Raw genomic sequence first — 24,863 nt, 5'->3', positions numbered from 1 at the left:
ACGAGGACGCGAGCCTAGAAAACACGCAGCCACTGGCGGGAACACGGAAAATGCCATAACCCGAGTTCACAGCAACGTCGTTCCCTGGAAGAGTCAAAATAAGCGAACTCGTGCCTCGGCTTATCCGTATATACTCGACCGTTGCTGAGAAAACGACAGTACCAGTTTTCAACGTAATATAGATGCTTTTTAGCGCGCTGTCATATCAGCCAAGATGCTGGCACACTGAAACTTCCTGGAAGATTAAAACTGTGCGCCGGACCGAGACTCGAGACCTTTGCCTTTCGCGAACAAGGGCTCTACCAACTGAGCTACCCAAGCACGAGTCACGTCCCGTCCTCACAGCTTTACTTCTTTCAGTGCCTCGTCTCCTACCTTCCAAACTTTACAGAAGCTCTCCTGCGAACCTTGCAGAACTAGCACCCCTAAGAGAAGTAAAGCTGTGAGAACGGGGCGTGGGTCGTGCTTGGGTAGCTCAGTTGGTAGAGCACTTTCCCACGAAAGGCAAAAGTCCCGAGTTCGAGTCTCGGTCTGCCACACAGTTTTAATCTGCCAGGAAGTTCCATATCAGCGCACACTCCGCTGCAGAGTGAAAATCTCATTCTGGAAACATCCCCCAGGCTGTGGCTAAGCCATGTCTCCGCAATATCCTTTCTTTCAGGAGTGCTAGTTCTGCAAGGTTCGCAGGAGAGCTTCTGTAAAGTTTGGAAGGTGGAGACGAGGTACTGGCAGAAGTAAAGCTGTGAGGACGCTACTGTGATTTTAGTGAATTCGGTCTCTTCTGGATGGCTTCTTATTCATCAGAAAGAATCTGCAGAACTTTCCAACCGCAGAAAGGGATCATTAATCTTATGTGTCTTGTAATATCTTACAGAATATATTACGGTTAGTAACTCCGTCAGTGGCAGTGCTTCGTTGCTCATAATACGAAGACTTGTTCTTTGAAGTTTAACACTCCGTCGCACTTTGTTCTTATAATGAATATCATTAACATCCCACAAGCACCCCGAAACCGAATAGTTTCCACAACGACTTTCGCGCAATGCTGGGGCTAACAGTACAGTTCCGAAACTAATGTTAACAACGTATTGTCTCCGAGCAGTGTTGGCTTTAATATTCATCTGTCTTGCTTCGTGTCTTCTACAACTAATGGTTGCTCAGAAAAGATTCCTTTTTTGACTAATTTCGATCTTAAATCGTCCTCTGATCGACATATATTATCAATAGAACATGGGAAGACGATTTGTTGACATTAAAAGTGCAGGCAAGATCCAGAAGTCATTTATCAAGCATCATGCTTTTATAGTATGCAAAGTGTTTGAGATAAGTTGGTTTTGTCTCTAACTTACAAAATAACAAGTGAAAGGAATATTTATTTAGTTGGGCAAGCGTAAGAAATATTGTACTGTATTGTATTGAATTGTGTGTTAACCGGGGACCTAGAAGCGACGGAGAGGCTCCGTCCCCGCCGCAGCCGCAGTGGTCCAAAACTCCACAACGACTACCGCGGTCCACTTCACCCCTCCGCCGCCCCACACCGAACCCAGGGTTATTGTGCGGTTCGGCCCCCGGTGGACCCCCCCAGGGAACGTCTCATACCAGACAAGTGTAACCCCTATGTTTGCGTGGTAGAGTAATGGTGGGACACGCATACGTGGAGAGCTTGTTTGTGCAGCAATCGCCGACTTAGTGTAACTGAGGCGGAATAAGGGGAACCAGCCGAGGCAGGTGGAAAACCGCCTAAAAACCATCCACAGACTGGCCGGTTTACTGGACCTCGTCTCGAATCTGCCGGGCGGATTCGTGCTGGGGGTAAGAAATGTTACTCTTTCTGCTAAATGACGGATTTGGTTTGTTTAGTTATTTTCCGGAAAACTACAGCAGTGAGTTATAATTTTTTAACTAGGACACTATTTTGTGCATAATACAGATTGTGTATTTAAGGGAACAAATTAAAAAAATCAGTTTTGTATCAATTTTAGTAAGGCAGCTGGAAAAGTAAAAGTTATAGGGGTCATTGCAGCGTGCTGTACATAACTGGCTGTGTTCAGATGGATGTTCTGGTGGCGGAATGCGCATTTCAGCGAGGTGTTCGAACGAGTGCACATTTTTCTGAATTCATAGTTCAGTGCGTCATCCTAGGGCAACGTGTAAAGTTGTGGACAGAGAATAGCGGAAGACAGAAATTGGATCACACCCAAAATATAGTTGTAGATGAAGAGATTGGCACAAAAGAGAAACGTATAGGATGTCCCTCCTAAGAGCTGTCAAGTGTATTTTCTCTTGTGTCTCGGTAGTTATTTACAATTTCGTTTTTCTAATGTGCACCTGGAGTCCAAACCAACACCGCTCACCAAGCGACGCCCAATGTCGACAGAAAGCGTCATTTTCTTTTCCATTACAAACAAAATGACTAAGCAGAATGTTACTGCCGCTTTCGATGGAGCGGTCTCAGGTCAACCTAGAGCGATATTTGTTTTATTGATGTGCAGTAATAGGTCCAGTAGAACACGAAGAATAACGAGTACTCCAGCCAGTACCGCCCTGGCCATAGCTGTATACTACCGCCATTCAGCAACACTGCTTATTCAGTGCTGGAGTAGTGATTATTCTTACTGTTTTACTGTCCTCGATAATGCTTACCGATGAAATAAATATCGCACTAGACTAATTTTGGGGCAACTACACTACTGGCCATTAAAATCGCTACACCACGAAGATGACGAGCTACAGACGCGAAACTTAACCGACAGGGAGGAGATGCTGTGGTATGCAAATGATTAGCTTTTCAGAGCATTCACACAAGGTTGGCACCGATAGCGACACCTACAACGTGCTGACACGAGGAAACTTTCCAACCGATTTCTCATACACAAACAGCAGTTGACGGCGTTGCCTGGTGAAACGCTGTTGTGGTGCCTCGTGTAAGGAGGAGAAATACGTACCATCACGTTTCCGAATTTGATAAAGGTCGGACTGTAACCTATCGCGATTGCGGTTTATCGTATCGCGTTGGTCGAAATCCAATGACTGTTAGCAGAATATGGAATCGGTGGGTAATGCGGAACGCCGTGCTGGATCCCAACGGCCTCGTATCACTAGCAGTCGAGATGACAGGCATCTTATCCGCATGGCTGTAACGGATCGTGCAGCCACGTCTCTATCCCTGAGTCAACAGATGGGGACGTTTGCAAGACAACAGCCATCTACACGAACACTTCGACGACATTTGCAGCAGCATGGACTATCAGCTCGGAGACCATGGCAGCGGTTACCCCTGACTCTGCATCACAGACAGCAGCGCCTGCGATGGTGTACTCAACGACGAACCTGGGTGCACGAATGGCAAAACGTCATTTTCTCGGATGAATCCATGTTCTGTTTACAGCATCATGATGGTCGCATCCGTTTTTGGCGACATCGCGGTGAACGCACATTGTAAGCGTGTATTCGTCATCGCCATACTGGCGTATCACCCGGCGTGATGGTATTGGGTGCCATTGGTTCTACGTCTCGGTCACCTCATGTTCGCATTGACGGCACTTTGAACAGTGGACGTTACATTTCAGATGTGATACGACACGTGGTTCTACCCTTCATTCGATCCCTGCGAAACCCTGCATTTCAGTAGGATAATGCACGACCGCATACAGAAAATGATACAGAAAATGTTCGACTGCTGCCCTGGCCAGCACATTTTCCAGATCTCTCACCAATTGAAAACGTCTGGTCAATGGCGGCCGAGCAACTGGCTCGTCGCAATACGCCGGTCACTACTCTTGATAAACTGTCGTATCTTGTTGAGGCTGCATGGGCAGCTGTACCTGTACACGCCATCCAAGCTCTGTTTGACTCATTGCCACGGCGTATCAAGGCCGTTATTACGGCCAGCGGTGGTTGTTCTTGGTACTGATTTCTCAGGATCTATGCACCCAAATTGCGTGTCAGTTGTAGTATGATATATTTGTCCAATGAATACCCGTTTATCATCTGCATTTCTTCTTGGTGTAGGAATTTTAATGGCCAGAATTTTAATGGCCAGTAGTGTATATCGAATGGGCACGTAAAATTCCGCATTCAAAGGGAAACAAACTGACGCTTTCAGTCGTCAGTGGGCGTCGCATGAAACTCGTGATGAGCAGTTTCCTTTTGGGTTGGCTCCGGCTACAGGTTGCAAAAAGGAAATGCCAAATATCTGCCGAAACACCAGAGAAAATGCGCGTGACTCCTGTTAGGAGCGATACCCTGTGTATACAAGTGGCGGGAAAACTGAAATGTTCGAATCCGTTGAATTTCAGCCGACGGTTTCATTCAGAATGAGTGAAGCTGTAAAACAGAGTTGTGTTTCCCTCTTCACTGTGATTTAACGTGCGCTCCTCGCCGTGTGACAGCTGCACGGGGTACAAAAACTTTGCTGGCGAAAGGGAAGTGAGTCTGCGTGCCCCCTGCGGCACCGTCTCAAGTGTCTGGGTAACGGCACGAGGGCCCTCAGAGAGCCTGACCCCGTGGGAAGTCAGCTCTGAATGGCAGCTGTCAGCCATATGTGCAGCTGCGTACCGCTCTCTGTCGCAGGCTCCACCCAGAGGATGCCGACAACAGGAATAAATAAAATGTAGCGTTAGGCCTGTTTCACACGAGCGACTTTCTGTTCACAGTAGACTGCCTGTTCCGGGTGTGCGCGTAGCTTTAGACTGTTTGCCGATGATGCTGTAGTCGACAGGAAAGTAGAGTCACACGAAAGTTGTGAACAAATCAATGAGGATTTTCAGAAAATAAATGCGTGGTGTAATGACCAGCAGTTCTCTCTCAATATTAGTAAGTGTAACCTACTGCGTATAGCAAGGCGAAATATTCAGTAATGTATGAGTACAAAATAAATGATCAGTCTTTGGAAGCGGTAACATCAGTCAAGTATCTGGGTGTGACTATTCGAAATGATCTCATATGGAATGATCAGATTACACAAGTAACGGCTAGATTGCGGTTTATTGGTAGAATCCTGAAGCGATGCAGTCCTTCAACAAAGGAAATAGCTCACAATACGGTAGTTCGTCCAGTCTTATTGTTTGTCTGTATGGGACCCTTACCAGTTGGGTTTGATTCAAAAGATTGAGGAGGTCCAAAGAAGAGCGGCAAGATTCGTGACTGGTACAGTTAGCCATCGCGAGAGCGTTACAAATCTCATAGAAAATTTAAAGTGGGACACACTTGCAGATAGACGACGCGCTATACAGAAGGGGCTGCTCACTAGATTCCGAAAACCAATCTTCACCGAGGATGTATAGCATATATTATTACCACCAACTTTCAAATTGAGTAATGATCATCATTCAAAGATAGGAGAAATAAGAGCTCGTACTGAGGCGTTCAGACAGTCGTTTTTCTCTCTCGTGGTCCGCCAGTGGAACAGAGGGGGGGAAATATGACCTTGGCGCGAATTGTGCCCTCCGCCACACACCGCTTGGTGGATACCGGAATATATATGTAGATGTAGCTGTAGCATCCAGCTGGTAAATCAATTTCCGGCACATCACAAATGGTTTGGTGACGCCAATGAATGTGCCGAGCGCAGAGTCCTAAAACCGTAGGACGGTACATATGTGCGTACGTTCCTTTACTGCCGTTAGGAAGCAGACGCCATTAAAGACAGTGGATGTTGTGTACACACGCCACGATTGTGCAAAGCCACGTGAAAAACAGTTATCATGTGATGATAAAACAAAAATCGGTACGTACCTCGAAATGGGAGTCTCTAATCGTCAAATTGCCAAGAAGATGAAATTTGGAAAATTTGTGGTAAGGTCCTATGGGGCCAAACCGCTGAGGTCATCGGTCCCCAAGCTTACGCACTACGTAAGCTAACTAAACTAACTTGCGCTAAGGACAGCACACACACCCATGCCCGAGGGAGGACTCGAACCTCCGACGGGGGGAACCGCGCGGACCGTGACAAGGCGCCTGAGACCGTGCGGCTTCAAGAAGATGAACTGTTCAGGTACAGTGATTGATAATTTCGTTAGAATGGGCGCGCGATGTGGACAGAAAGAGAAATGTAGAAAATTATCTGAGGTATAGAATGAGCTACTTTTGCTCAAAGCAAGGACGACAGACCGTTATTTGTCGCATCTTGTTGCTGATTTACAGTTGCCAGTAACTTCCACACGCGTGCAACAAATTTTGTCACATGAGAAACATTTGCATTCATGAAAAGAATGAAGAAACTCTCATTAAAACTTAAACATAAACAGGCTACATTGGAGTTTGCTGAAAACCATATGTCGTGGACTTCAGAATGGGATAAAGTGATCTTCAGTGATAAGAAGTAGTTTAATTTAGATGGGCAGGGTGGATTTCAATATTATTGGCATGATCTGAGAACAGAACAGCCGGTATGGATGAGAAGACTTTTGTTGGTGAAAGAGTTATAATTTGGGGCAGCCTTATGTACACTGAGATGTTAGACACAGAATTGATCAGAATGTATGAGGACCTAGGGGACGAAACTCTAATGATTCAGCTAGGTAGTGCATCTGTGTATGCTTCTGTTAGAACGAAAAAGATAAAGATAAAGATATCGCTGTCTTGCCCTGACCTGCACGTAGCCCGCATTTGAACCACGTGGAAAACCTTTGTGGAATACGTGCAAGGCATGTTTATCGCAATGGAAAGCGATTTGAGGCCGTAAGTGAGCTGAAAAGAGCGATACGAGAAGAATAGTCGACAGTTTCACTGCAAGAACTACACACTCTAACAAAATCAATGCCGAAGAGAATTTTTGACGTAATTTGGAAGAGCGGAGGTTGGACAAAGTACTAACGGTTCAATAACAGAAGAGTGCCTTTATACCTAATTTCATTCTGGATATGCAAATGCCTTATTTTATTACTCGTGCTACGAAGGAAACGTTGTAATTCCTTCTTGATTGTTTATGTCTTAGACGTATGTACTACTTTCATAATAAATTCGATACATGTATCCTTCAGTCTTTATATTACCAATTTAATTTTATCCATGTTTTGCAGCTCCAAACGGACTGTAGTGAATACACTGGAAGTATGAATTCAAAAACGCCTTGAGTCACAAATTTTCGTGTTTTATTAAATACGCGATGTATTTCGGACCCTGTGGGTTCATCATCAAAAAAATTGTGCAAATGGCTCTGAGCACCATGGGACTTAACTTCTGAGGTCATCAGTCCCCTAGAACGTAGAACTACTTAAACCTAACCAACCTAAGGACATCACACACATCCATACCCGCCGGCCGGGGTGGCCGAGCGGTTCTAGGCGCTACAGTCTGGAACCGCGCGACCGCTACGGTCGCAGGTTCGAATCCTGCCTCGGACATGGGTGTGTGTGTGATGTCCTTAGGTTAGTTAGGTTTAAGTAGTTTTAAGTTCTAGGGGACTGATGACCTCAGAAGTTAAGTCCCATAGTGCTCAGAGCTATTTGAACCATCCACGCCCGAGGCAGGATTCGAACCTGCGACCGTAGTGGTCACGCGGTTGCAAACTGCAGCGGCTAGAACCGCCCGGCCACTCTGGCCGGCCATTTGCATACACAAGTTTGTAAACACTTCGTAGATGTTGTTATACATGGTGTGATGAAAGACGTACAAGAACATCTTTGAAGTGTTTACAAACATGTGTATGCAAATGTGCCTCTTGAGTGAAGTGATATGCATGAACAGGATAGAGTTAAGGATGTGTGATGATGATAAAAAGTTAAAAACGCTCTTCTTGGGTTATGTGTCAAGTTTACCCTGTTCATTTTTTCCACTGTTTCGCACCTATTTTCAGCATTTGACTTACGAAATTGACGTAATTAGGAAAAACGAAGGTTGGACAAACCGAACATAACACCAGTTCACGGCAGGAATATGCATTTCACCTCAAAAATGGTTCAAATGGCTCTGAGCACTATGGGACTCAACGTCTGAGGTCATCAGTCCCCTAGAACTTAGATCTAGTTAAACCTAACCAAAGGACATCACACACATCCATGCCCGAGCGGTCGCACGGTTTCAGACTGTAGCGCCTAGAACCGCTGGGCCACTTTGACCGGCCATTTCACCTCATTCAAGAGCAAAAATAAATCGTGTTAAGAGGAGTTACACCAGATGATGGACCCACAGTGTGCGAAATGCATCTTGTGTTTAATAAAACATGAAAAATTTGTGTCTCAAGGCGTTTTTCTTCTTATAGTTCCAGTGTATTGTATTATCACTTTCGTGGACCCGTCCTTTTATACTGATTTCCACTACTGTATGTGATGGTACTGTCGCACGCTGCATAAATCTGGCGCCCCACGTCTGGCCCATACACGTGGACTAGCAGGCTGCGACTTGTCCGTCTGCAGAGGCACACGGCAGCAATACAAACAGTGGCCCGGAACCCGGGCGAAGCTGCGGCAAGCGGGGCGGTGCTGCGCGGCCATGCGTCTTGCGCGAGCCGTTTATTGCCGCCCCCTGCCAGCCGAAGCGACGCTCCTCCGCCCCCGATCGCACACAGACGGCGCGGCGGCGCGTTTTAGCGACGTCGCGACGCCACAAGAAGCCGTAATTAGAGCGCCGCGGCGCGCACCGAGGTCGTAAAGCGCGCAGGCCGCGCCGCGCCACGGCAAGAACACGCGTCCTGATTTGCGCCGCCCAGACGTCGCAGCCGCAGACGGGAGTCGCTACACGGCGCCCTCTCCCTGTTTACCTCCCCCGCCGCCCGCCCCCCAGCACGCTCCACCCACGCGGCCGAGATATATGCCCAAAGTTTCTTACGAGCCGGCTAACCTCTGCGCGGCAGTAGACTAGTGGTGCCTTTCCTGGGGCAGATTACTGTAACGGCCCGGGCATCAGCGCCGGCCGTAGCGCCTATTTGCATAATCTGGGCGCGCCAGAGTCAACACGCCAGTAGCGGGCTGCCGCCTACTGCGGCGACTCAACTTGTAAGCCGGCAGCGATATTCGGCGCGGCCAGGGCCCGCTTTCGCCGTAGGCACTCGCCGCGGACATCGGCAAACAGTCGGCGGCCGCAACGCCTGCTCTCTCTCTCTCTCTCTCTCTCTCTCTCTCTCTCTCTCTCTCTCTCGTCGTCCCGCCCATCACAGGCTCCCAGTTCACATTTCGGGAGACCGCGGTAAAACTGGCCCGAGACACTGACCTTGCGGCTGCTTTGAAAGGTGAAAGTGAAACTGAGCCGTGTATCGACTCGCGCTACACCTTGTATTTAGATTGCAGTGGTTTTCCTTTTCTTCAAATCAAATGGTTCAGATGGCTCTGAGCACTATGGGACTTAACATCTATGGTCATCAGTCCCCTAGAACTTAGACCTACTTAAACCTAACTAACCTAAGGACATCACACAACACCCAGTCATCACGAGGCAGAGAAAATCCCTGACCCCGCCGGGAATTTTCCTTTTCCTCTCCTGACATGTTTGTTTGATATGTTGTCTGTCATTAAGTGGCTGCTTGGTTGTCTTTTCCCTCTGCTATCGATATCTGCGTTTGCTTCCGGGAAACTGCTATGGAGGAAGTGAGGTCTTTGACCGGTGGTAACCATGTGTGGTGGCGCGGAAGGAGGGGCGTGGTGCGCTCAGAGAGTCTGGTGGACACGGGAGGGCAATGTGGCTCACCAGCGCGGACCAGGCGTGGTCGATTGTACCGAGTCAAATGGTTCAAATGGCTCTGAGCACTATGAGACTTAACATCTATGGTCATCAGTCCCCTAGAACAGAACTACTTAAACCTAACTAACCTAAGGACATCACACACATCCATGCCCGAGGCAGGATTCGAAGCTGCGACCGTAGCGGTCACGCGGTTCCAGACTGAAGCGCCTAGAACCGCACGGCCACACTGACCGGCTGTACCGAGTCGCCACGTGATGTATGTCGGTCAGGTACATGTTAGAAGACGGTAACTGCTGCACCGATTGATCACAGTGATTTCACAGAACCGTCGCGGACCTGCAACAAAATGGACTCCTTCAAGAAGAGCGGGCTGGGAGAGCGAATCTCCTGGGTTTTCTTGTCTCGGAAGAGACACAGTGGAGTGCCTACTCTAGGAAGGTGTAGTTTCTGTAGCCACCTTACTGCGGGTCAGCACTGACCACTCCTGCAGCTATTTAGCTAGAGCGGCCGTGGAAGATTTCTTGGGAACTAGGTTGATCATTCTGCCCTGGCGCGAGGTGGTCACCTTCACTCAAAAGAAAGGTTGTCTCTCCAGTTTGAAAGTAACGGCTCCGTTATTTAACAGTTTATGACTTTCTTAAACAATATGTACTGCGATATTAAAATTACTTTGTCCACACAGTCAAATGGTCGTGTATTGAGACAGCACATCGGCGAGTTCAGAATTCTGCAAAAATTAATATTTTAATAAAAATTTACATATTAAGTTTTCCATTCAATATTCAGGTAATCGGCCCATTATGGAGGCCACTGGATTTTTAATTTTTACCCCTGTATGAGTCTGTGATTAGAAATTTCATGAATCGAGTAATAAAGTACTTTTTCTTTGTAAGGGCTGGACGACACAGTCACTGAGGTCTCTCTACATGTGTCTCATACATCGCGGAAAAGTCTCAGATTCACAACCTGAGCGAACTGCCTTGCGAAGTGTAGCATGCAAGCTCGTCCTGTTTCACCAGTATTGTGCACTATCGAATTCTTTCACTAATCTACTAGGGTCAATCAAATGGTATCCGTACTTTTGTCGTGAAACACCTTTAAAGTTCTCACACTGCTTTTTGCGCATGAACGCTTGCAGTGCGCACCTCTGCACCCATGTAGACGCCACTCTACCGCTTCAGTTGAAGTATCTTGTCAGTTACATACTGTCAGCGTCATCGTAACCATGCCCACTCTTCTAACAGTGTGTCCCAATGTGCGAGAACAAACATTGATTCGATTTCTATGGTTTCAAGGGGTGGAAGAGGCTGAAATCGATCGTAGTCTTCCTGCACAACATAAGGACAGGGCCGTGTTACGTAAAGACGTTTATGTGTGGATCGGGATGATTCAAAGCGGCCAGACGACCCACGAAGAGGGAGCACGCTTCCCTTCACTATCTACCATGCTCCAAGAGATTCAGCAAGCTCAAAAAATGGTTTAACAAATAAGCGAGTTACCATGGATATGGTAGCGTTTTCGATGGACATCAGTCATGGATGTGCCTATCAAAGTGCTGCGGTTTGTGATACCGCATTGGGCTGACAACACCCCTGAACTCTCCCTACAGATCAGATCTTGCTCACTCATTCATTTATTTGGGGCTCTCAAGGGTGCCTTACGAGACCGTCAATTTTCCTCAGACGTCGAAGAGCAGAGAGCAGCACAGAAATGGTAGGAGATGTACTGGCGAAAGCAAAGCGGCTAGGACGGGTCGTGAGTCATGCTTGGGTAGCTCGGTTGGTAGAGCACTTGCTTTGCTTAAGGTACCGATTTCGAGTCTCGGTCCGACACGCAGTTTTAATCTGCCAGGAAGTTTCACTCCATATATACTAAGATGGTATCTGTTCTTTCGGACATGTCCGAAAGAACAGATACCATCGGTGACCATGCAGCTCAGAATGAAATTACAATGAAATGAACACACTTAGCTGCTTTCAGGCGTTGTCATACGTCAACGGGGACAGATGAAAATGTGTGCCCCGACCGGGATTCGAAACCGGGATCTCCTGGTTTCATGGCAGACGCCCTATCCACCTGACCAACCGAGGACACAGAGGATAGCGCGACTGCAGGGATTTATCTCTGGCACGCCTCCCGCGAAACCCACATTCTCAACGTATTGTCCCGCACTAAATTCGTAGTGCCCCCGCCCATTATACTCATTAAGATGGTATCTGTTCTTTCGGACATGTCTTTGCGAATGTACAAACAGTGCCCGAACTCTTACGGGAATCGGCAACGCGCCGCGCGTAATGAGTATAATGGGTGGGGCCACTACGAATGTGGTGTGGGACAATACGTTGAGAATGTGGGTTTCGCGGGAAGCGTGCCAGAGATAAATCCCTGCAGTCGCGCTATCCTCTGTGTCCTCGGTGGCTCAGGTGGATAGAGCGTCTGCCATGTAAGCAGGAGATCCCGGGTTCGAGTCCCGGTCGGGGCACACATTTTAATCTGTCCCCGTTGACGTATGTCAACGCCTGTAAGCAGCTAAGGGTGTTCATTTCATTGTAGTTTCACTGCAGATGTGGCTTCTCGAACAATCGAAAACCACCTTCTCGTCAGGAGAACACAAGCCTTTGGATTTTTGTACCAAGTTCATTGCAAACGAAAGAGCATACGTTGAAGAACAATGTACATGTCAAACTATCATTATTTTATAAATACATTGTAGAATGAAAAGTGTAAATAATTTTCATTATCACACTGTCTGTAGCCTCAGGGAAGTTCAAGTGCGCGTCATCATTCCTCAGAACTTCAGTATATTTCTTCTTTCCACGTTGATTCCTCTTGACGATTCCCTGTGCTGTCTACTCATCATTACTAAATTGTGGTCTGAGTCTGTACGTGCAGCTGGACACACCTTACAATCTGTCTGGTTTCGGAATCTCTGTCTGACCATGATGTAATTCAACTGATATCTTCCTGTTTCTTCAGACCTGTTCTGTGTGACTATTGAACCGTGGATGCACGGTTACCAGCTAGAGTTTACTCCAGATGAATCTTAACCTATCTCTTCTATTACTGTTGTTGTTGTTGTTGTTGTTGTTGCGGTCTTCAGTCCTGAGACTGGTTTGATGCAGCTCTCCATGCTACTCTATCCTGTGCAAGCTTCTTCATCTCCCAGTACATACTGCAGCCTACATCCTTCTGAATCTGCTTAGTGTATTCATCTCATGGTCTCCCTCTACGATTTTTACCCTCCACGCTGCCCTCCCACGATGTCTCAGAACATGTCCTACCAACCGATCCCTTCTTCTAGTCAACTTGTGCCACAAGCTCCTCTTCTCCCCAGTTCTATTCAATACCTCCTCATTAGTTATGTGATCTACCCATCTAACCTTCAACATTCTTCTATAGCTCCACATTCCTTCTATTACTACCAAGATCATATTCTCGCGTAACACTGGCTTCAGTTCCTTGGTCTACCACAGCGTTCGAAACCTTTCCTAATTATTAGATTATCAGCTTCCTTTACATACAGAGTTACCTATTCGGTGCCCGCATATACTCTCTATACTCTCTGTCTCTTCGCCTTCAGCCTGTGAAAGGGAAATCAGAGCTCGCACGTAAAGATTTAGGTGCTTACTTTTCGCACTTGCTGTTCGATAGGTGAATGGTCGAGAAATTGAAAGTGGTTGTATAAATCGTCTGCCAAATCCTCTACTGTGCATTGCAGAGTAATCATATAGGTGTAGCTGTAAATAGGAATATCGCGGCCGAAGGTGAGGCTGGAAAGGATTTGGCGCAGGTACGTTATGGACGAGAGCTCAGTAGGTCCTCGGAGGATAACAGTCGCGTGTACATAATTGAACGGCGTCATTAGCCGGCGCCGTTGTATTTGTGTGTGGCTGGGAGCGGGCGGTTACGACGGCGAGGCAGGCGGTCCTTTTTCGCCGCGTCTGCGGCTGCGGCGCCGGCGATGGGCTTTTAAGACCGGTGCGTGGGAGCGGCCGTAATTGCCGGTGTCCAGGCCGGGACGTCAGCCTGAGAGCGCCGTGCATCACGGCCGCTAAAAGGCCCGCCGCAACACGCCACGCCGCGCCGCCGTCTACAGGCCTTTCCACACCGAGCCCAGCCGCCTCTGAAACACTGTGCGGCCCGCACCCCAACCCACACACAGCCTCTGTGCCTCTACTCCTGCATCTACACACTCACCCTCCCAGCCACTGCGAACTGCATGGCAGAGGGTGCTTCCCCTGTGCTACTTACCAGCGTTTCTTCCCATTCCATTCTCACACGGAGTGCTGAAAGTATTGTAAGCCCTCCTGCTCTGTCCTGAACAGCGGACAGCCAGTTGCAAACAGCTCGCCACAGAGTGTCAGATCGTAGCGACTGGATCTGCCTTTTGCGACGTAATTCGAAAGCTGTATGCAATTTAAATCAGATCTAAGTTCGTGTTTCTCCCCGTCACTTTGAAACATATCGATCCATATATAAACACTTTTACATGACATGGCACTGTCATTGTATTGTGCTGATAACCTAAGATCAATTTCAGCCTCTTTCACACGTTCAAACAGAAGAAATCGAATCACTGCTCGTTCTCGCACTCTGGTACAAACTACACTACTGGCCATTAAAATTGCTACACCAAGAAGAAATGCAGATGAACGGGTGTTCATTGGACAAATATATTATACTAGAACTGACATGTGATTACATTTTCACCCAATTTGGGTGCATAGATCCTGGGAAATCAGTTCCCAGGACAACCACCTCTGGCCGTAATAACGACTGAGTCATACAGAGCTTGGATGGCGTGTACAGGTACAGCTGTCCATGCAGCTTCAGCACGATACCACAGTTCATCAAGAGTAGTGACTGGCGTATTGTGACGAGCGAGTTGCTCGGCTACGATTGACCAGACGTTTTCAGTTGGTGAGAGATCTGGAGAATGTGGTGTCCAGGGCAGCAGTCGAACATTTTCTGTATACAGAAAGGCCCGTACAGGACCTGCAACATGCGTTCGTGCATTATCCTGCTGAAATGTGGTGTTTCGCAGGGATCGAATGAAGGGTAGAGCCACGGTTCGTATCACATCTGAAATGTAACGTGCACTGTTCAAAGTGCCGTCAATGCGAACAAGAGGTGACCGAGACGTGTAACCAATGGCACCCCATATCATCACGCCGGGTGATACGCCAGTATGGCGATGACGAATATACGCTTCCAATGTGCGTTCACCGCGATGTCGCCAAACACGGATGCGACCATCATGATGCTGTAAACGGAACCTGGATTCATCCGAAAAAACGACGTTTTGCCATTCGTGCATTCAGGTTCGTCATTGAGTACACCATAGCAGGCGCTCCTGTCCTGGCAGCATCAAAGGTAACCGCACCCATGTTCTCCGAGTTGATACTCCATGCTGCTGAAAACGTCGTCGAACTGTTCGTGCAGATGGTTGTTGTCTTGCAAACGTCCCCATCTGTTGCCTCAGGGATCGAGACGTGGCTGCACGATCCGTTATAGCCATGCGGATAAGATGCCTGTCATCTCGACTGCTAGTGATACGAGGCCGTTGGGATCCAGCACAGCGTTCCGTATTACCCTCCTGAACCCACCGATTCCATATTCTGCTAACAGTCATTGGATCTCATCCAACGCGAGCAGCAATGTCGCGATACGATAAACCGCAATCGCGATAAGCTACAATCTGACTTTTATCAAAGTCGGAAACGTGATGATAAGCATTTCACCTCCTTACACGAGGCATCACAACAACGTTTCACCAGGCAACGCCGGTCAACTGCTGTTTGTATACGAGAATTCGGTTGGAAACTCTCCTCATGTCAGCACGTTGTAGGTGTCGCCACCGGCGCCAACCTTGTGTGAATGCTGTGAAAAGCTAATCATTTGCATATTACAGCATCTTCTTCCTGTCGGTTAAATTTCGCGTCTGTAGCACGTCGTCTTCGTGGTATAGCAATTTTAATGGCCAGTAGTGTACTAGCAGAGGGGACACGGTTGCGGTAGCACTGATAGATCTAACTCGTTTTTTTTTTACAATGTTTACGATGCTCTATGTGTCTATCCTTCATCACACGGCACCCATCCTGCCGATGATATTTCACACGTGACCGACTCCCTAGTAACGGAGACCAGCAAGTGGTAGGTAAAGATGACGGCGTCTCCACACTGATGCTTTACAATGATTTGACAGCACCGTCGCAAAGCTTCTTCAAAATGGGCTCCGCCAAGAATTTGCATACGATTGGGCTACTACAGAAAAATAGAAAAATGTAGTTCCTCTAGCCAACTTTACTGGAGGGTCAGCATTGACCACCTGCCGCTATTTATACAGAGTGGGCCTGTCAATTAGGTGGAAGACAGTCACCTTAGGTCCTGCTTCATAACTGTGCAATTGTCGAGAGGTGTGCTGTCTTGCTGAACGATGAAACCTCGCATGAGTCATCGTGGCAGCATGTCGAGTTAGTGACAGTTCTCTCAGCTTAGAAGAATGGTCACCGCGTGCTCATCCCCTTCCTCAGACTGCAGCCTGCAGAAGAAGGGTCCGATAGACCTGCAACCTTTCTCACATTTGTGGTAAGCAAGTTGCCTACCATGGAAGGGGCTACATCAGCAGCTACTGAGTCACAATTAAGCATGCTGACTAGACTAGCAGGCGGCAGCTTGAGCGCCGTTAAGAGGTCACTGGCTCCGTGGATCTTTTTCCTTCCATGGGCCATGTGATCGCAAATAGTACTGCTGTGCTGCCTAGGTATTTAGGCCGGCGCAGAGCCACTCCAAGCAGACTTTCATCCAGTCTCTGGGCCAGGCGCCGACTGCACCCACAGTTCTTTAATCACTCGTTGGAAACTTCGCACCAGCCACCGAGGGAGTCGCCAGTCTCTCTCACTGCCACCTCCAGGACGTGACCTCTATCTCGGGTACTGCAAGGACTTTCGGTATCAGCTACCGACCTTACCTCGTGTTATAGTCCCGCTATCAACTGAATCTCAGCCTCTTCAGTGGGGCCGTCAGCCGAAGTTCAGACATGCGTAAATTCAGCGCATGTTACGAACCTCCACAAACGGTTATTATGATTAACTTTTTCTCCAAGGAGGAGTTTTTTTTGTTTGTTTATGTATTCTTAATAAAATTGTTTACCTGGACTGTGTCCTTATTGCGCCTCAACTGGCATGACGTATTGCGCAGACTGTCTTTTGGACACGAGACAGAACACGTTTTCTCGGAACTCCAGTCGGGTTTAGCAGTTGATCTGAGCCCGGTGGAACACATTGGGAGCGATATCGATCGCAAAGTCAGCACATGCTAACCACCGGCCCGTAATTTACGGGGATTGTCTGACTTGTGCATAGGCATCTGGTGAATAATACCTCCCAAGTCCACCGAGGACTTGTCGCATTCATGCCAAGTACAAGTAGAGTTGCTGTCACACTGCGTCCTAAAGGTGAACCAAACACGCTACGAGGATTATGCCGGTGGCCATGAGGTTTTGGTTCCTCAGTGTAGACCTCACATTTTGCATAGCAGTTGCACTCAAACGAGTCTTAAGAGGGATAAAAAAATCTTCAATGTATCCCAATCGCATATTACGTAAGTTATTGTGAAGCAGATGCAGGCTAAGGAAAGGGATGAGCACGCGGTGAGGATGGCGACAGATGCGGCGCGAGGAGAGACGTCTCAGGGAAAACGCAGACAAAGAGGCTGAGAGCCGCGGACTCTGTTTCAGAAGTTGGAGCCACATTTCGCCAGGTTTACAAGGAAATTCACTTTCCGTCATCTGTTAGAGGAGCGTTCCGTTTCGTATCAGTCGGCGCCCGCGCGCGGAACTCGGGGCGGCTTATATTACATTCTGGCCGACCGCGAACTCCACTTTACATCCACTTTAAAAGTGCACTCGTCCGGGCGGAGTCGCGAGCTCTTGCGCCGGATCTCATTATCTTAGGCGCGGGACAGGTCGCGCGCCAGATTACACGCCACAACTTGCTCTTCCTTCCACTTTCATCGGCGGCCGCAGCCACTTTGTGCTTCCTCGCTGGCTGGAAGAAGGCGCCACTTTATAAACTTCAGCCTCCCGCCACCATATTGCTGTGTCTCGCTCTAAAACGTCACCGCGTGTGCGGGCCCATACCAACAGACCTGTCTCTGTATCGGTGAAAATCAACCGCTGTTTTGAAGACAGATGCAAGACAAATCCAAGAAGGATAAGATAAATATACTCAATTATTCCTCCTCCGTAACAGGGTAAATACTAACAAAACGGCAGTGATAGTTTTAGATTTACTATAAAACCTCACAATAATAGCCTCACAATAATAGCTTCTTGTTTCACCCTTATTGTGCCACATACCACTGAGGTGACAAGAGGTCATGGGGTAACGATATGCACATATACAGGTGGCAGTAGTATCACGCACACAAGGTATAACAGGACAGTGCATTGGCGGAGCTGTCATTTGTATTCAGGTGATTCATGTAAAAAGACTTCCGACGTGATTATGGCCGCACGACGGAAAATAAGAGACTTTGAACGCCGAATGGTAGTTGCTACTAGACGCATGGGACATTCTAGTTCGGAAATCTTTAGGGAATTCATTGTCAAGAGTGTGCCGAGAATACAAAATTTCAGGCCTCTCACCCCTGACAACGCAGTGGCCGACGTCTTTCACATAACGACCGAGAGCAGCGGCGTTTGTGTAAAGTTGTCAGTGCTAACAGACAAGCAACACTGCGTGAAATAACGGCTCAGTGCGGCGAAATGTGTCAACAGGCTATGACAGCAGACGACCGACGCTTGTGCCTTTGCCAACAGCATGGAATCGCCTGCAGCGTTTCTCTTCGGCTCATGATCACATGAGTTGGAACCTAGAAAACTATAAAACCGTGGGCGGGTCAGATGAATCCCGATTTCAGTAGGCAAGAGCTGATGGTAGGGTTCGATTGTGGCGCAGACCCCACGAAGCCATGCACCCAAGTTGTCAACAGGACACAGTGCAAGCTGGTTGTGGCTCCGGAATGGTTTGGGCTAAGTTCCCATGTAATGGACTGGGTCTTCTGGTCCAACTGAACCAATCGCCGTAAATGGTTACGTTCGGCTACTTGGAGACCATTCGCAGCCATTCAGCGATGGAATTTTTATAGATGTCAATGTGCCATGTCATTGGGCCACAGTTGTTCACTATTGGTTTGAAAGAACATATCGGGCAATTCAAGCGAATGGTTGGGCCACCCAGACTGCCGACATGAATCCCATAGAACGTTTAGAAAATAATCGAGATGTCAGTTGGGCAAAAAAAAAAAATCTTTCACCGGCAACACTTTCGCAGTTATCGACTTTTAAAGCTGCAGCATGGCTCGGTATTTCTGCAAGGGACTTCCAGCGACTTGTTGAGCTCGTGCCACGTCGGTACCGCATGACTTTCGTCGCCTCAGTGTAGATGTTAATAGGTCTTAATTTTCTTTTTTATTTCTCTTCTTCGAAAGCTGTGTCATATCGTAGGTACTGGAAATACGCTACCTGTTGTATTATTGTGTCACTGGTGATTATCTTGGTAGTTATCGAGTATTTTCCTAAAAAGGCCACTGTTTTAGTTGTTGATGTTTTTGGTTTAGAGTTTAGGGTTATATGGTTTAATCTATGTACCGCTGTTTGCAGTTGATAAGCTCCACTGTCCTGTATGAGTACCTGGTCGTCGGCAAAAAGTGTTGTATTTTAGAAATTTAGCTGCCCAACTTTTATACCTTAAGGTTTCCTGTCCTCCATCCATTTCCGGACCATTCCTTCGATGTAGATACTGAATTGACCTACCATAACCTTGCGTTACTCCCCGGTTTATCTCGGTCTCTGGTGTCAATTCTTGCCAGTATCTGTTTTTATATAAACCATGGCATACTTTCTCAAGTTCACGGGGAAAACACTCTTCTCCAGAATGTACCTGAGCTTTTTTCTGTGCAAGCGGTCAAATGTTTTTCATAAGCGATTAACGCTCGGTATGTTTCCAAATTGAATTTTCGTCTTTTTTATATGATTTGTTTCAGCGCAGAAACATCATTGGCACAGGACCTTTCCTTACAGAATCCTGCTTGTTGTTCTAATAAAAGTGATAGAGATGTTTCGAACCTTTTCTTTTAATTATTTTGCTGTAGATCTTATATGAGACATTCAGAAGACAGATTGCGCTGTAGTTATTTGTGTCACTTCTGTTCCCCTTTTTGAATAGTGAAATAACTTAGCGCATCTCTGTTCTTCTCGTACTTCGCCTGTACGTCAACACCTATTACAGTGGTGGAGCATCTGAATTCTGCAAATGTTCCACCGTATATTATCAGTTCCGAGCTAATTCTATTTAGGTGGTTCTCTATTTTTTCTTTTCTTGAATGCATGTTTCAATTCTGTCAAAACTATTATACCTGTTCTTTCCTCTGCCCTTTCTTCCGTTGGTTATTCTGCTCGTGGATTATATCATAATTTGTTGTAACGATTATCCCAGTCCTTTGAAGGAACGATATTTTTACTTTGTGTAACAAAAATGGACAGCACAGATTGCAGGACACATTACTCACACGTAGGCGTCCTCACACGTAGGTGATGGAATTATATGAACATGGGTCTGGAAACCCTTTGTTTCCGTGTTACAACTCACTATCTCCAACACATTTGTCACTGGAAACACACAAGATCAGAACGTTAGAATCATGGGGAAAATGCACTCTTGGTGAAGTTTGGTGACGTTGCACACGGCCAATGTTTCGTCTTACATGTCCTTGTTGGCTTGAGACATACGTAGTAGGAAACATCAACTATTCCAGCGATCAGTACGACCATTGCAAGCACACGTGTTACTACGTAGGGTTAATCAGAGACTTTGCCCGTGCAATGGGCAGTGTACAGAAATGCAGAGTTGGCAGACCCCCATGTGATGCGTGGATTAGCTGACGACAATGAGGCTCGTGCTCAATGTTTGTGCCGGAAGTAATTTCCAGGTAGAAGGTGCTCTGGCGGGAAAACGTTTGAGGCCATCGGTCGTCAACTTACGGGACATGGGGCATTTCAGCCGAATACTCGGCACCGGCCGGCCGAAGTGGCCGTGCGGTTAAAGGCGCTGCAGTCTGGAACCGCAAGACCGCTACGGTCGCAGGTTCGAATCCTGCCTCGGGCATGGATGTTTGTGATGTCCTTAGGTTAGTTAGGTTTAACTAGTTCTAAGTTCTGGGGGACTAATGACCTCAGAAGTTGAGTCCCATAGTGCTCAGAGCCATTTGAACCATTTTACTCAGCACCGGAGGAGGCGTATAAGGACGAGGACACCGCAACGCGAGGTGGCAATTCTTCATGCAGTTGACGACGACCATGTAGCTGCTACACTGAATGTTGGCCACATGACGAATACCAGATGCATCCATACCATTTACTGCATGTGTAGGCACTATCGGCAGCTAATTATCCTGCACAGGTACTCTTCTGCGAATGGTTTATTGAACAATATGTAAACCATAATTTTAGTCCAATCGTGCTGTTCGCAGATGAGGCGTCGTATCAGGGAGATCAGATGGCAAACTTTCTCGAAAAAATGGTTCAAATGGATCTGAGCACTATGGGACTTAACTTCTGAGGTCATCAGTCCCCTAGAACTTAGAACTGCTTAAACCTAACTAACCTAAGGACATCACACACATCCACTTCTGAGGTCATCAGTCCCCTAGAACTTAGAACTACTTAAATTTAACTAACCTAAAGACTTCACACACATCCATGCCCGATGCAGGATTCGAACCTGCGACCTTAGCGGTCGCGCGGTTCCAAACTGTAGCGCCTAGAACCGCTCGGCCACTCCTGCCGGCAAACTTTCTCAATCGGCGTGTATGGGCAGACATCAATCCTCACGCAACTGTTGAAGGACGTCATCAACAAAGATTTTCTATTAGTGTTTGGGCCGACATTGTTGGTGACTGTTTGCTAGGGCCTCACTTTCTTCCACGCAGACTCAACGGGCAAATTTCGTAAAGAATGCTCTATCTGATCTGTTAGCAGATGCGCCTTTAGCTGTGTGACAAAACAAAACATATACATCATGCACGATGGAGCACCTCTTCATTTTAGTGCCAATATCCGTCGGCTTCTAAATAACAGATTCGGTGACAGATGGGTAGGTACAGATGTACCAGTTGCTCTCCGGGTCTAAACCCACTGGAGGGCATACGAAAGCTCGTACGTATGTAACCCTAGTACAAGATCCTCATAGTTTCCGAGCCCGTACTATGGAAGGCTGCTTAACAATACTCAATACTCCGGAGATATATCAGCGCATCCGAGATTCACTACGATGGCGGGCTGGCGTATTTATCAATGCCGACGGAGGCCTTATTGAACACGTGTGTGGACATGGTATGCTGGTGCGTTCTGTTCGCGCGTGTTTCCCGTGGTTAATTAGTAGAGAAAAGGAGTTGTAACATGAAAACAAAGCATTTCGTGACCCATCTTCTTATAACATAATTTCTTTGTCTACGTGTGAGGAATGTGTCCGGCAATTTGTGTCGTACATTTTTGTTAAAGCCTGTATATGCAGTGTCCTTGTCCGTTCCTTTTGGCTGTCTGATGAAGGACAGAAACCCAAGTGAAATTTAATGAAGTCAGAGTACTACATCTAGCAGAAAGTTGGACATTAAGTTCAGAAGGTCTACGATAACTTGGAACACCAGTAACAAATTTCGTTAGAACAGTGAAAGAGTGCACTAGAGAAGACAGAATAAGAAATGAAGAAATAAGGAAATAACTAGGGTACAACCATTAGCTGAAAAAATAATCCACCGAAAGCAGGATTGGAAAGAGCACGTATTGCGTATGTCATCTCAGAGACTCCCTCGAGAAGCAATGGAATACAACCCTATTGGAAGAAGGAGTGCGGGAAGGCCGAGGGATAAATAGTTAGGCAGAAACGTGTCGTAAGGCATAATCCTGGACTGGTAAAACAAGACAGACAGTCATAGCACAAAATCAGTATTTTGTAAATGCACCTTCAGCTAGGAAAAGAGTTGTTATTCCACAAGTGGCGTAGTTTAACAAGATACCTCCCGATCGCATACGTGTACAATAGTCACACACTCTTCACAGTATTTTCCGGAACTCACCGTTACTGGGTGTCCGTTCTCTGGTTAAATCTGCTACTGAATGTCTGCCGTATGGTCACTTGGCACCTCCCCCATCATTGTATTCCAGATATCAATACCGACGAATTGAAGATTCGAACCGATGCAGCATATCGTGTAGTATCGCAAGAACATCACTCTGGAGCGCGTCATTCAGTTACGCATCAAAGTCACCGACTTTCTTCTCATCGCGCGCACAAAAAAACAACGAGAATCATAAACGGTGCTCAAAATTGGATTGGATGTGGAAGTAACAGGAAACCTCCCGTGGCCTATCCAAAGGAACTGTCCGGGGTATCCGCTTTCATCGATCTGGCGGTCCATGGAAAACCCAAATCAGGCAAATCACGAATTTCTAACGTAGATTTGAAATCAGTTTTTCCCGAACGCAAGTACAGTGTGCTAACTACTGCGCCACCTCGCTATATCACATATATACTGGTACTGTTACAACAATATGTTCAAATTAGTTCAGTCCCCATGTACTCACAAGGCTTTTTGCGAGGTTTGTCTTGGTTGTGATGTGAGTGCCAGAACTGGAAATCCCCTCCAGAATACTTCTTTGGGCCGCCCACTGGCTCCACCCCCATCTTGATGGGATCTGCCAGAGAGGTCTCAACAATTTTACGACGACTGTCGTGTCGTGCTGAGTGACCAGTTGAACAGAAATAAATAAACTACTAGGACGCCCTAGGTTAGATATAAAGACACTCTTGTTGGAATTTCCGGTTCCTTCATAACACACAGATGTCGCCTTAATGACACAAAAATTTAAAATAGCGATTTCTATCTTTGTTAGTTGTTGTTTTTGTTGTGATCTTCAGTCCAGAGACTGGTTTGATGCAGCTCTGCATGCTACTCTATCCTGTGCAAGCCTCTTCGTCTCCAAGTACTTACTGCAACGTACATCCTTCTGAAGCAGCTTAGTGTATTCATTTCTTGGTCTCTCTCTACAATTCTTACCCTCCACGTTGCCCTCCAATACTAAATTGGTGATCCCTTGATGTCTCAGAACATGTTCTATCAACCGATCCCTTCTCCTAGTCAAGTTGTGCCACAAATTTCTCTTCTCCCCAATTCTATTCAATACCTCCTCATTAGTTATGTGATCTACCCATCTAATCTTCAGCATTCTTCTGTAGCACCACATTTCGAAAGCTACTAGTCTTCTATTCTATTCTCTTCTTGTCCGAACTATTTATCGTCCATGTTTCACTTCCATACATGGCTACACTCCACACAAATACTTTCAGAAACGACTTCCTGACACTTAAATCTATACTCGATGTTAACAAATTTCTCTTCTCCATAAACGCTTTCCTTGCCATTGCCATTCTACATTTTATATCCTCTCTACTTCGATCATCATTAGTTATTTTGCTCCCCAAATAGCAAAACTCATTTACTACTTGTGTCTCATTTCCTAATCTAATTCCCTCAGCATCACCCGAATTAACTCGACTACATTTGTTAGTTGCATACATAAAAATATTGTAATCGCTTTGTCACGTGAAATAATAGCGCGCTGTGCATTCACGACAGCAGGTAAAAGCAAAGGCCATATTTAATGCAGCCCTATGCAGCAGATGCTAATAACTGCGTATGTTGAAATAAATGTTAACTTGCAAATACGCCCTCCATGATTTTTTCTTGCCCTATAAGCGACGCGAGCGTATTGACTGCGGTGACAGAATGAACTAATAACTGTAAGCGACAGATGTGCATTCAACCAGTCGGTTGTGAGCAGTCTGTGTTAGTAGTGGACTATAACACATCGTGTTACGACCCCTCCCAAGGACACCATGTTGCAGTGACGAGCACGTGCGTGGCCGCCTAAGGCCAGAAACAAAGGATGAGTCTAGAAGCCATTAATGAATATGGAATCAGATGACAGATTCGGGTCGTGTCGACGAGGAAGAAACAGATGCTCTACCCATAATTTGCACGTCAATATTATTTCGATCTAAAGATTCAACCGCGAATTAAAGCACCTAAATAATTGCAATGAAACCTGATAATTCGGCTGCCGTCATTTTGAGAGGAGTTAATAAATTGTTCAGTATAGCGGCAGCCGTTAAAAGGGTACA

At 46.8% G+C, this 24,863-nt stretch overlaps 1 protein-coding gene and 1 non-coding gene across 2 annotated transcripts in view; both read left to right on the top strand.

The window, feature by feature from the left end:
• LOC126473517 (tyrosine-protein phosphatase Lar) overlaps nt 1-24,863 on the top strand; it is a 591,250-nt gene that overhangs the window by 150,622 nt on the left and 415,765 nt on the right. The window lies entirely within an intron of this gene.
• Trnat-ugu (transfer RNA threonine (anticodon UGU)) lies at nt 12,030-12,103 on the top strand. The gene has a single exon. It is a non-coding gene; the product is annotated as a tRNA-Thr (tRNA).

This window comes from Schistocerca serialis, chromosome 4 (genome assembly GCF_023864345.2).
Source record: "Schistocerca serialis cubense isolate TAMUIC-IGC-003099 chromosome 4, iqSchSeri2.2, whole genome shotgun sequence".
NCBI lineage: Eukaryota > Metazoa > Arthropoda > Insecta > Orthoptera > Acrididae > Schistocerca > Schistocerca serialis.
This window is presented reverse-complemented; position numbering and strand designations above follow the sequence as displayed.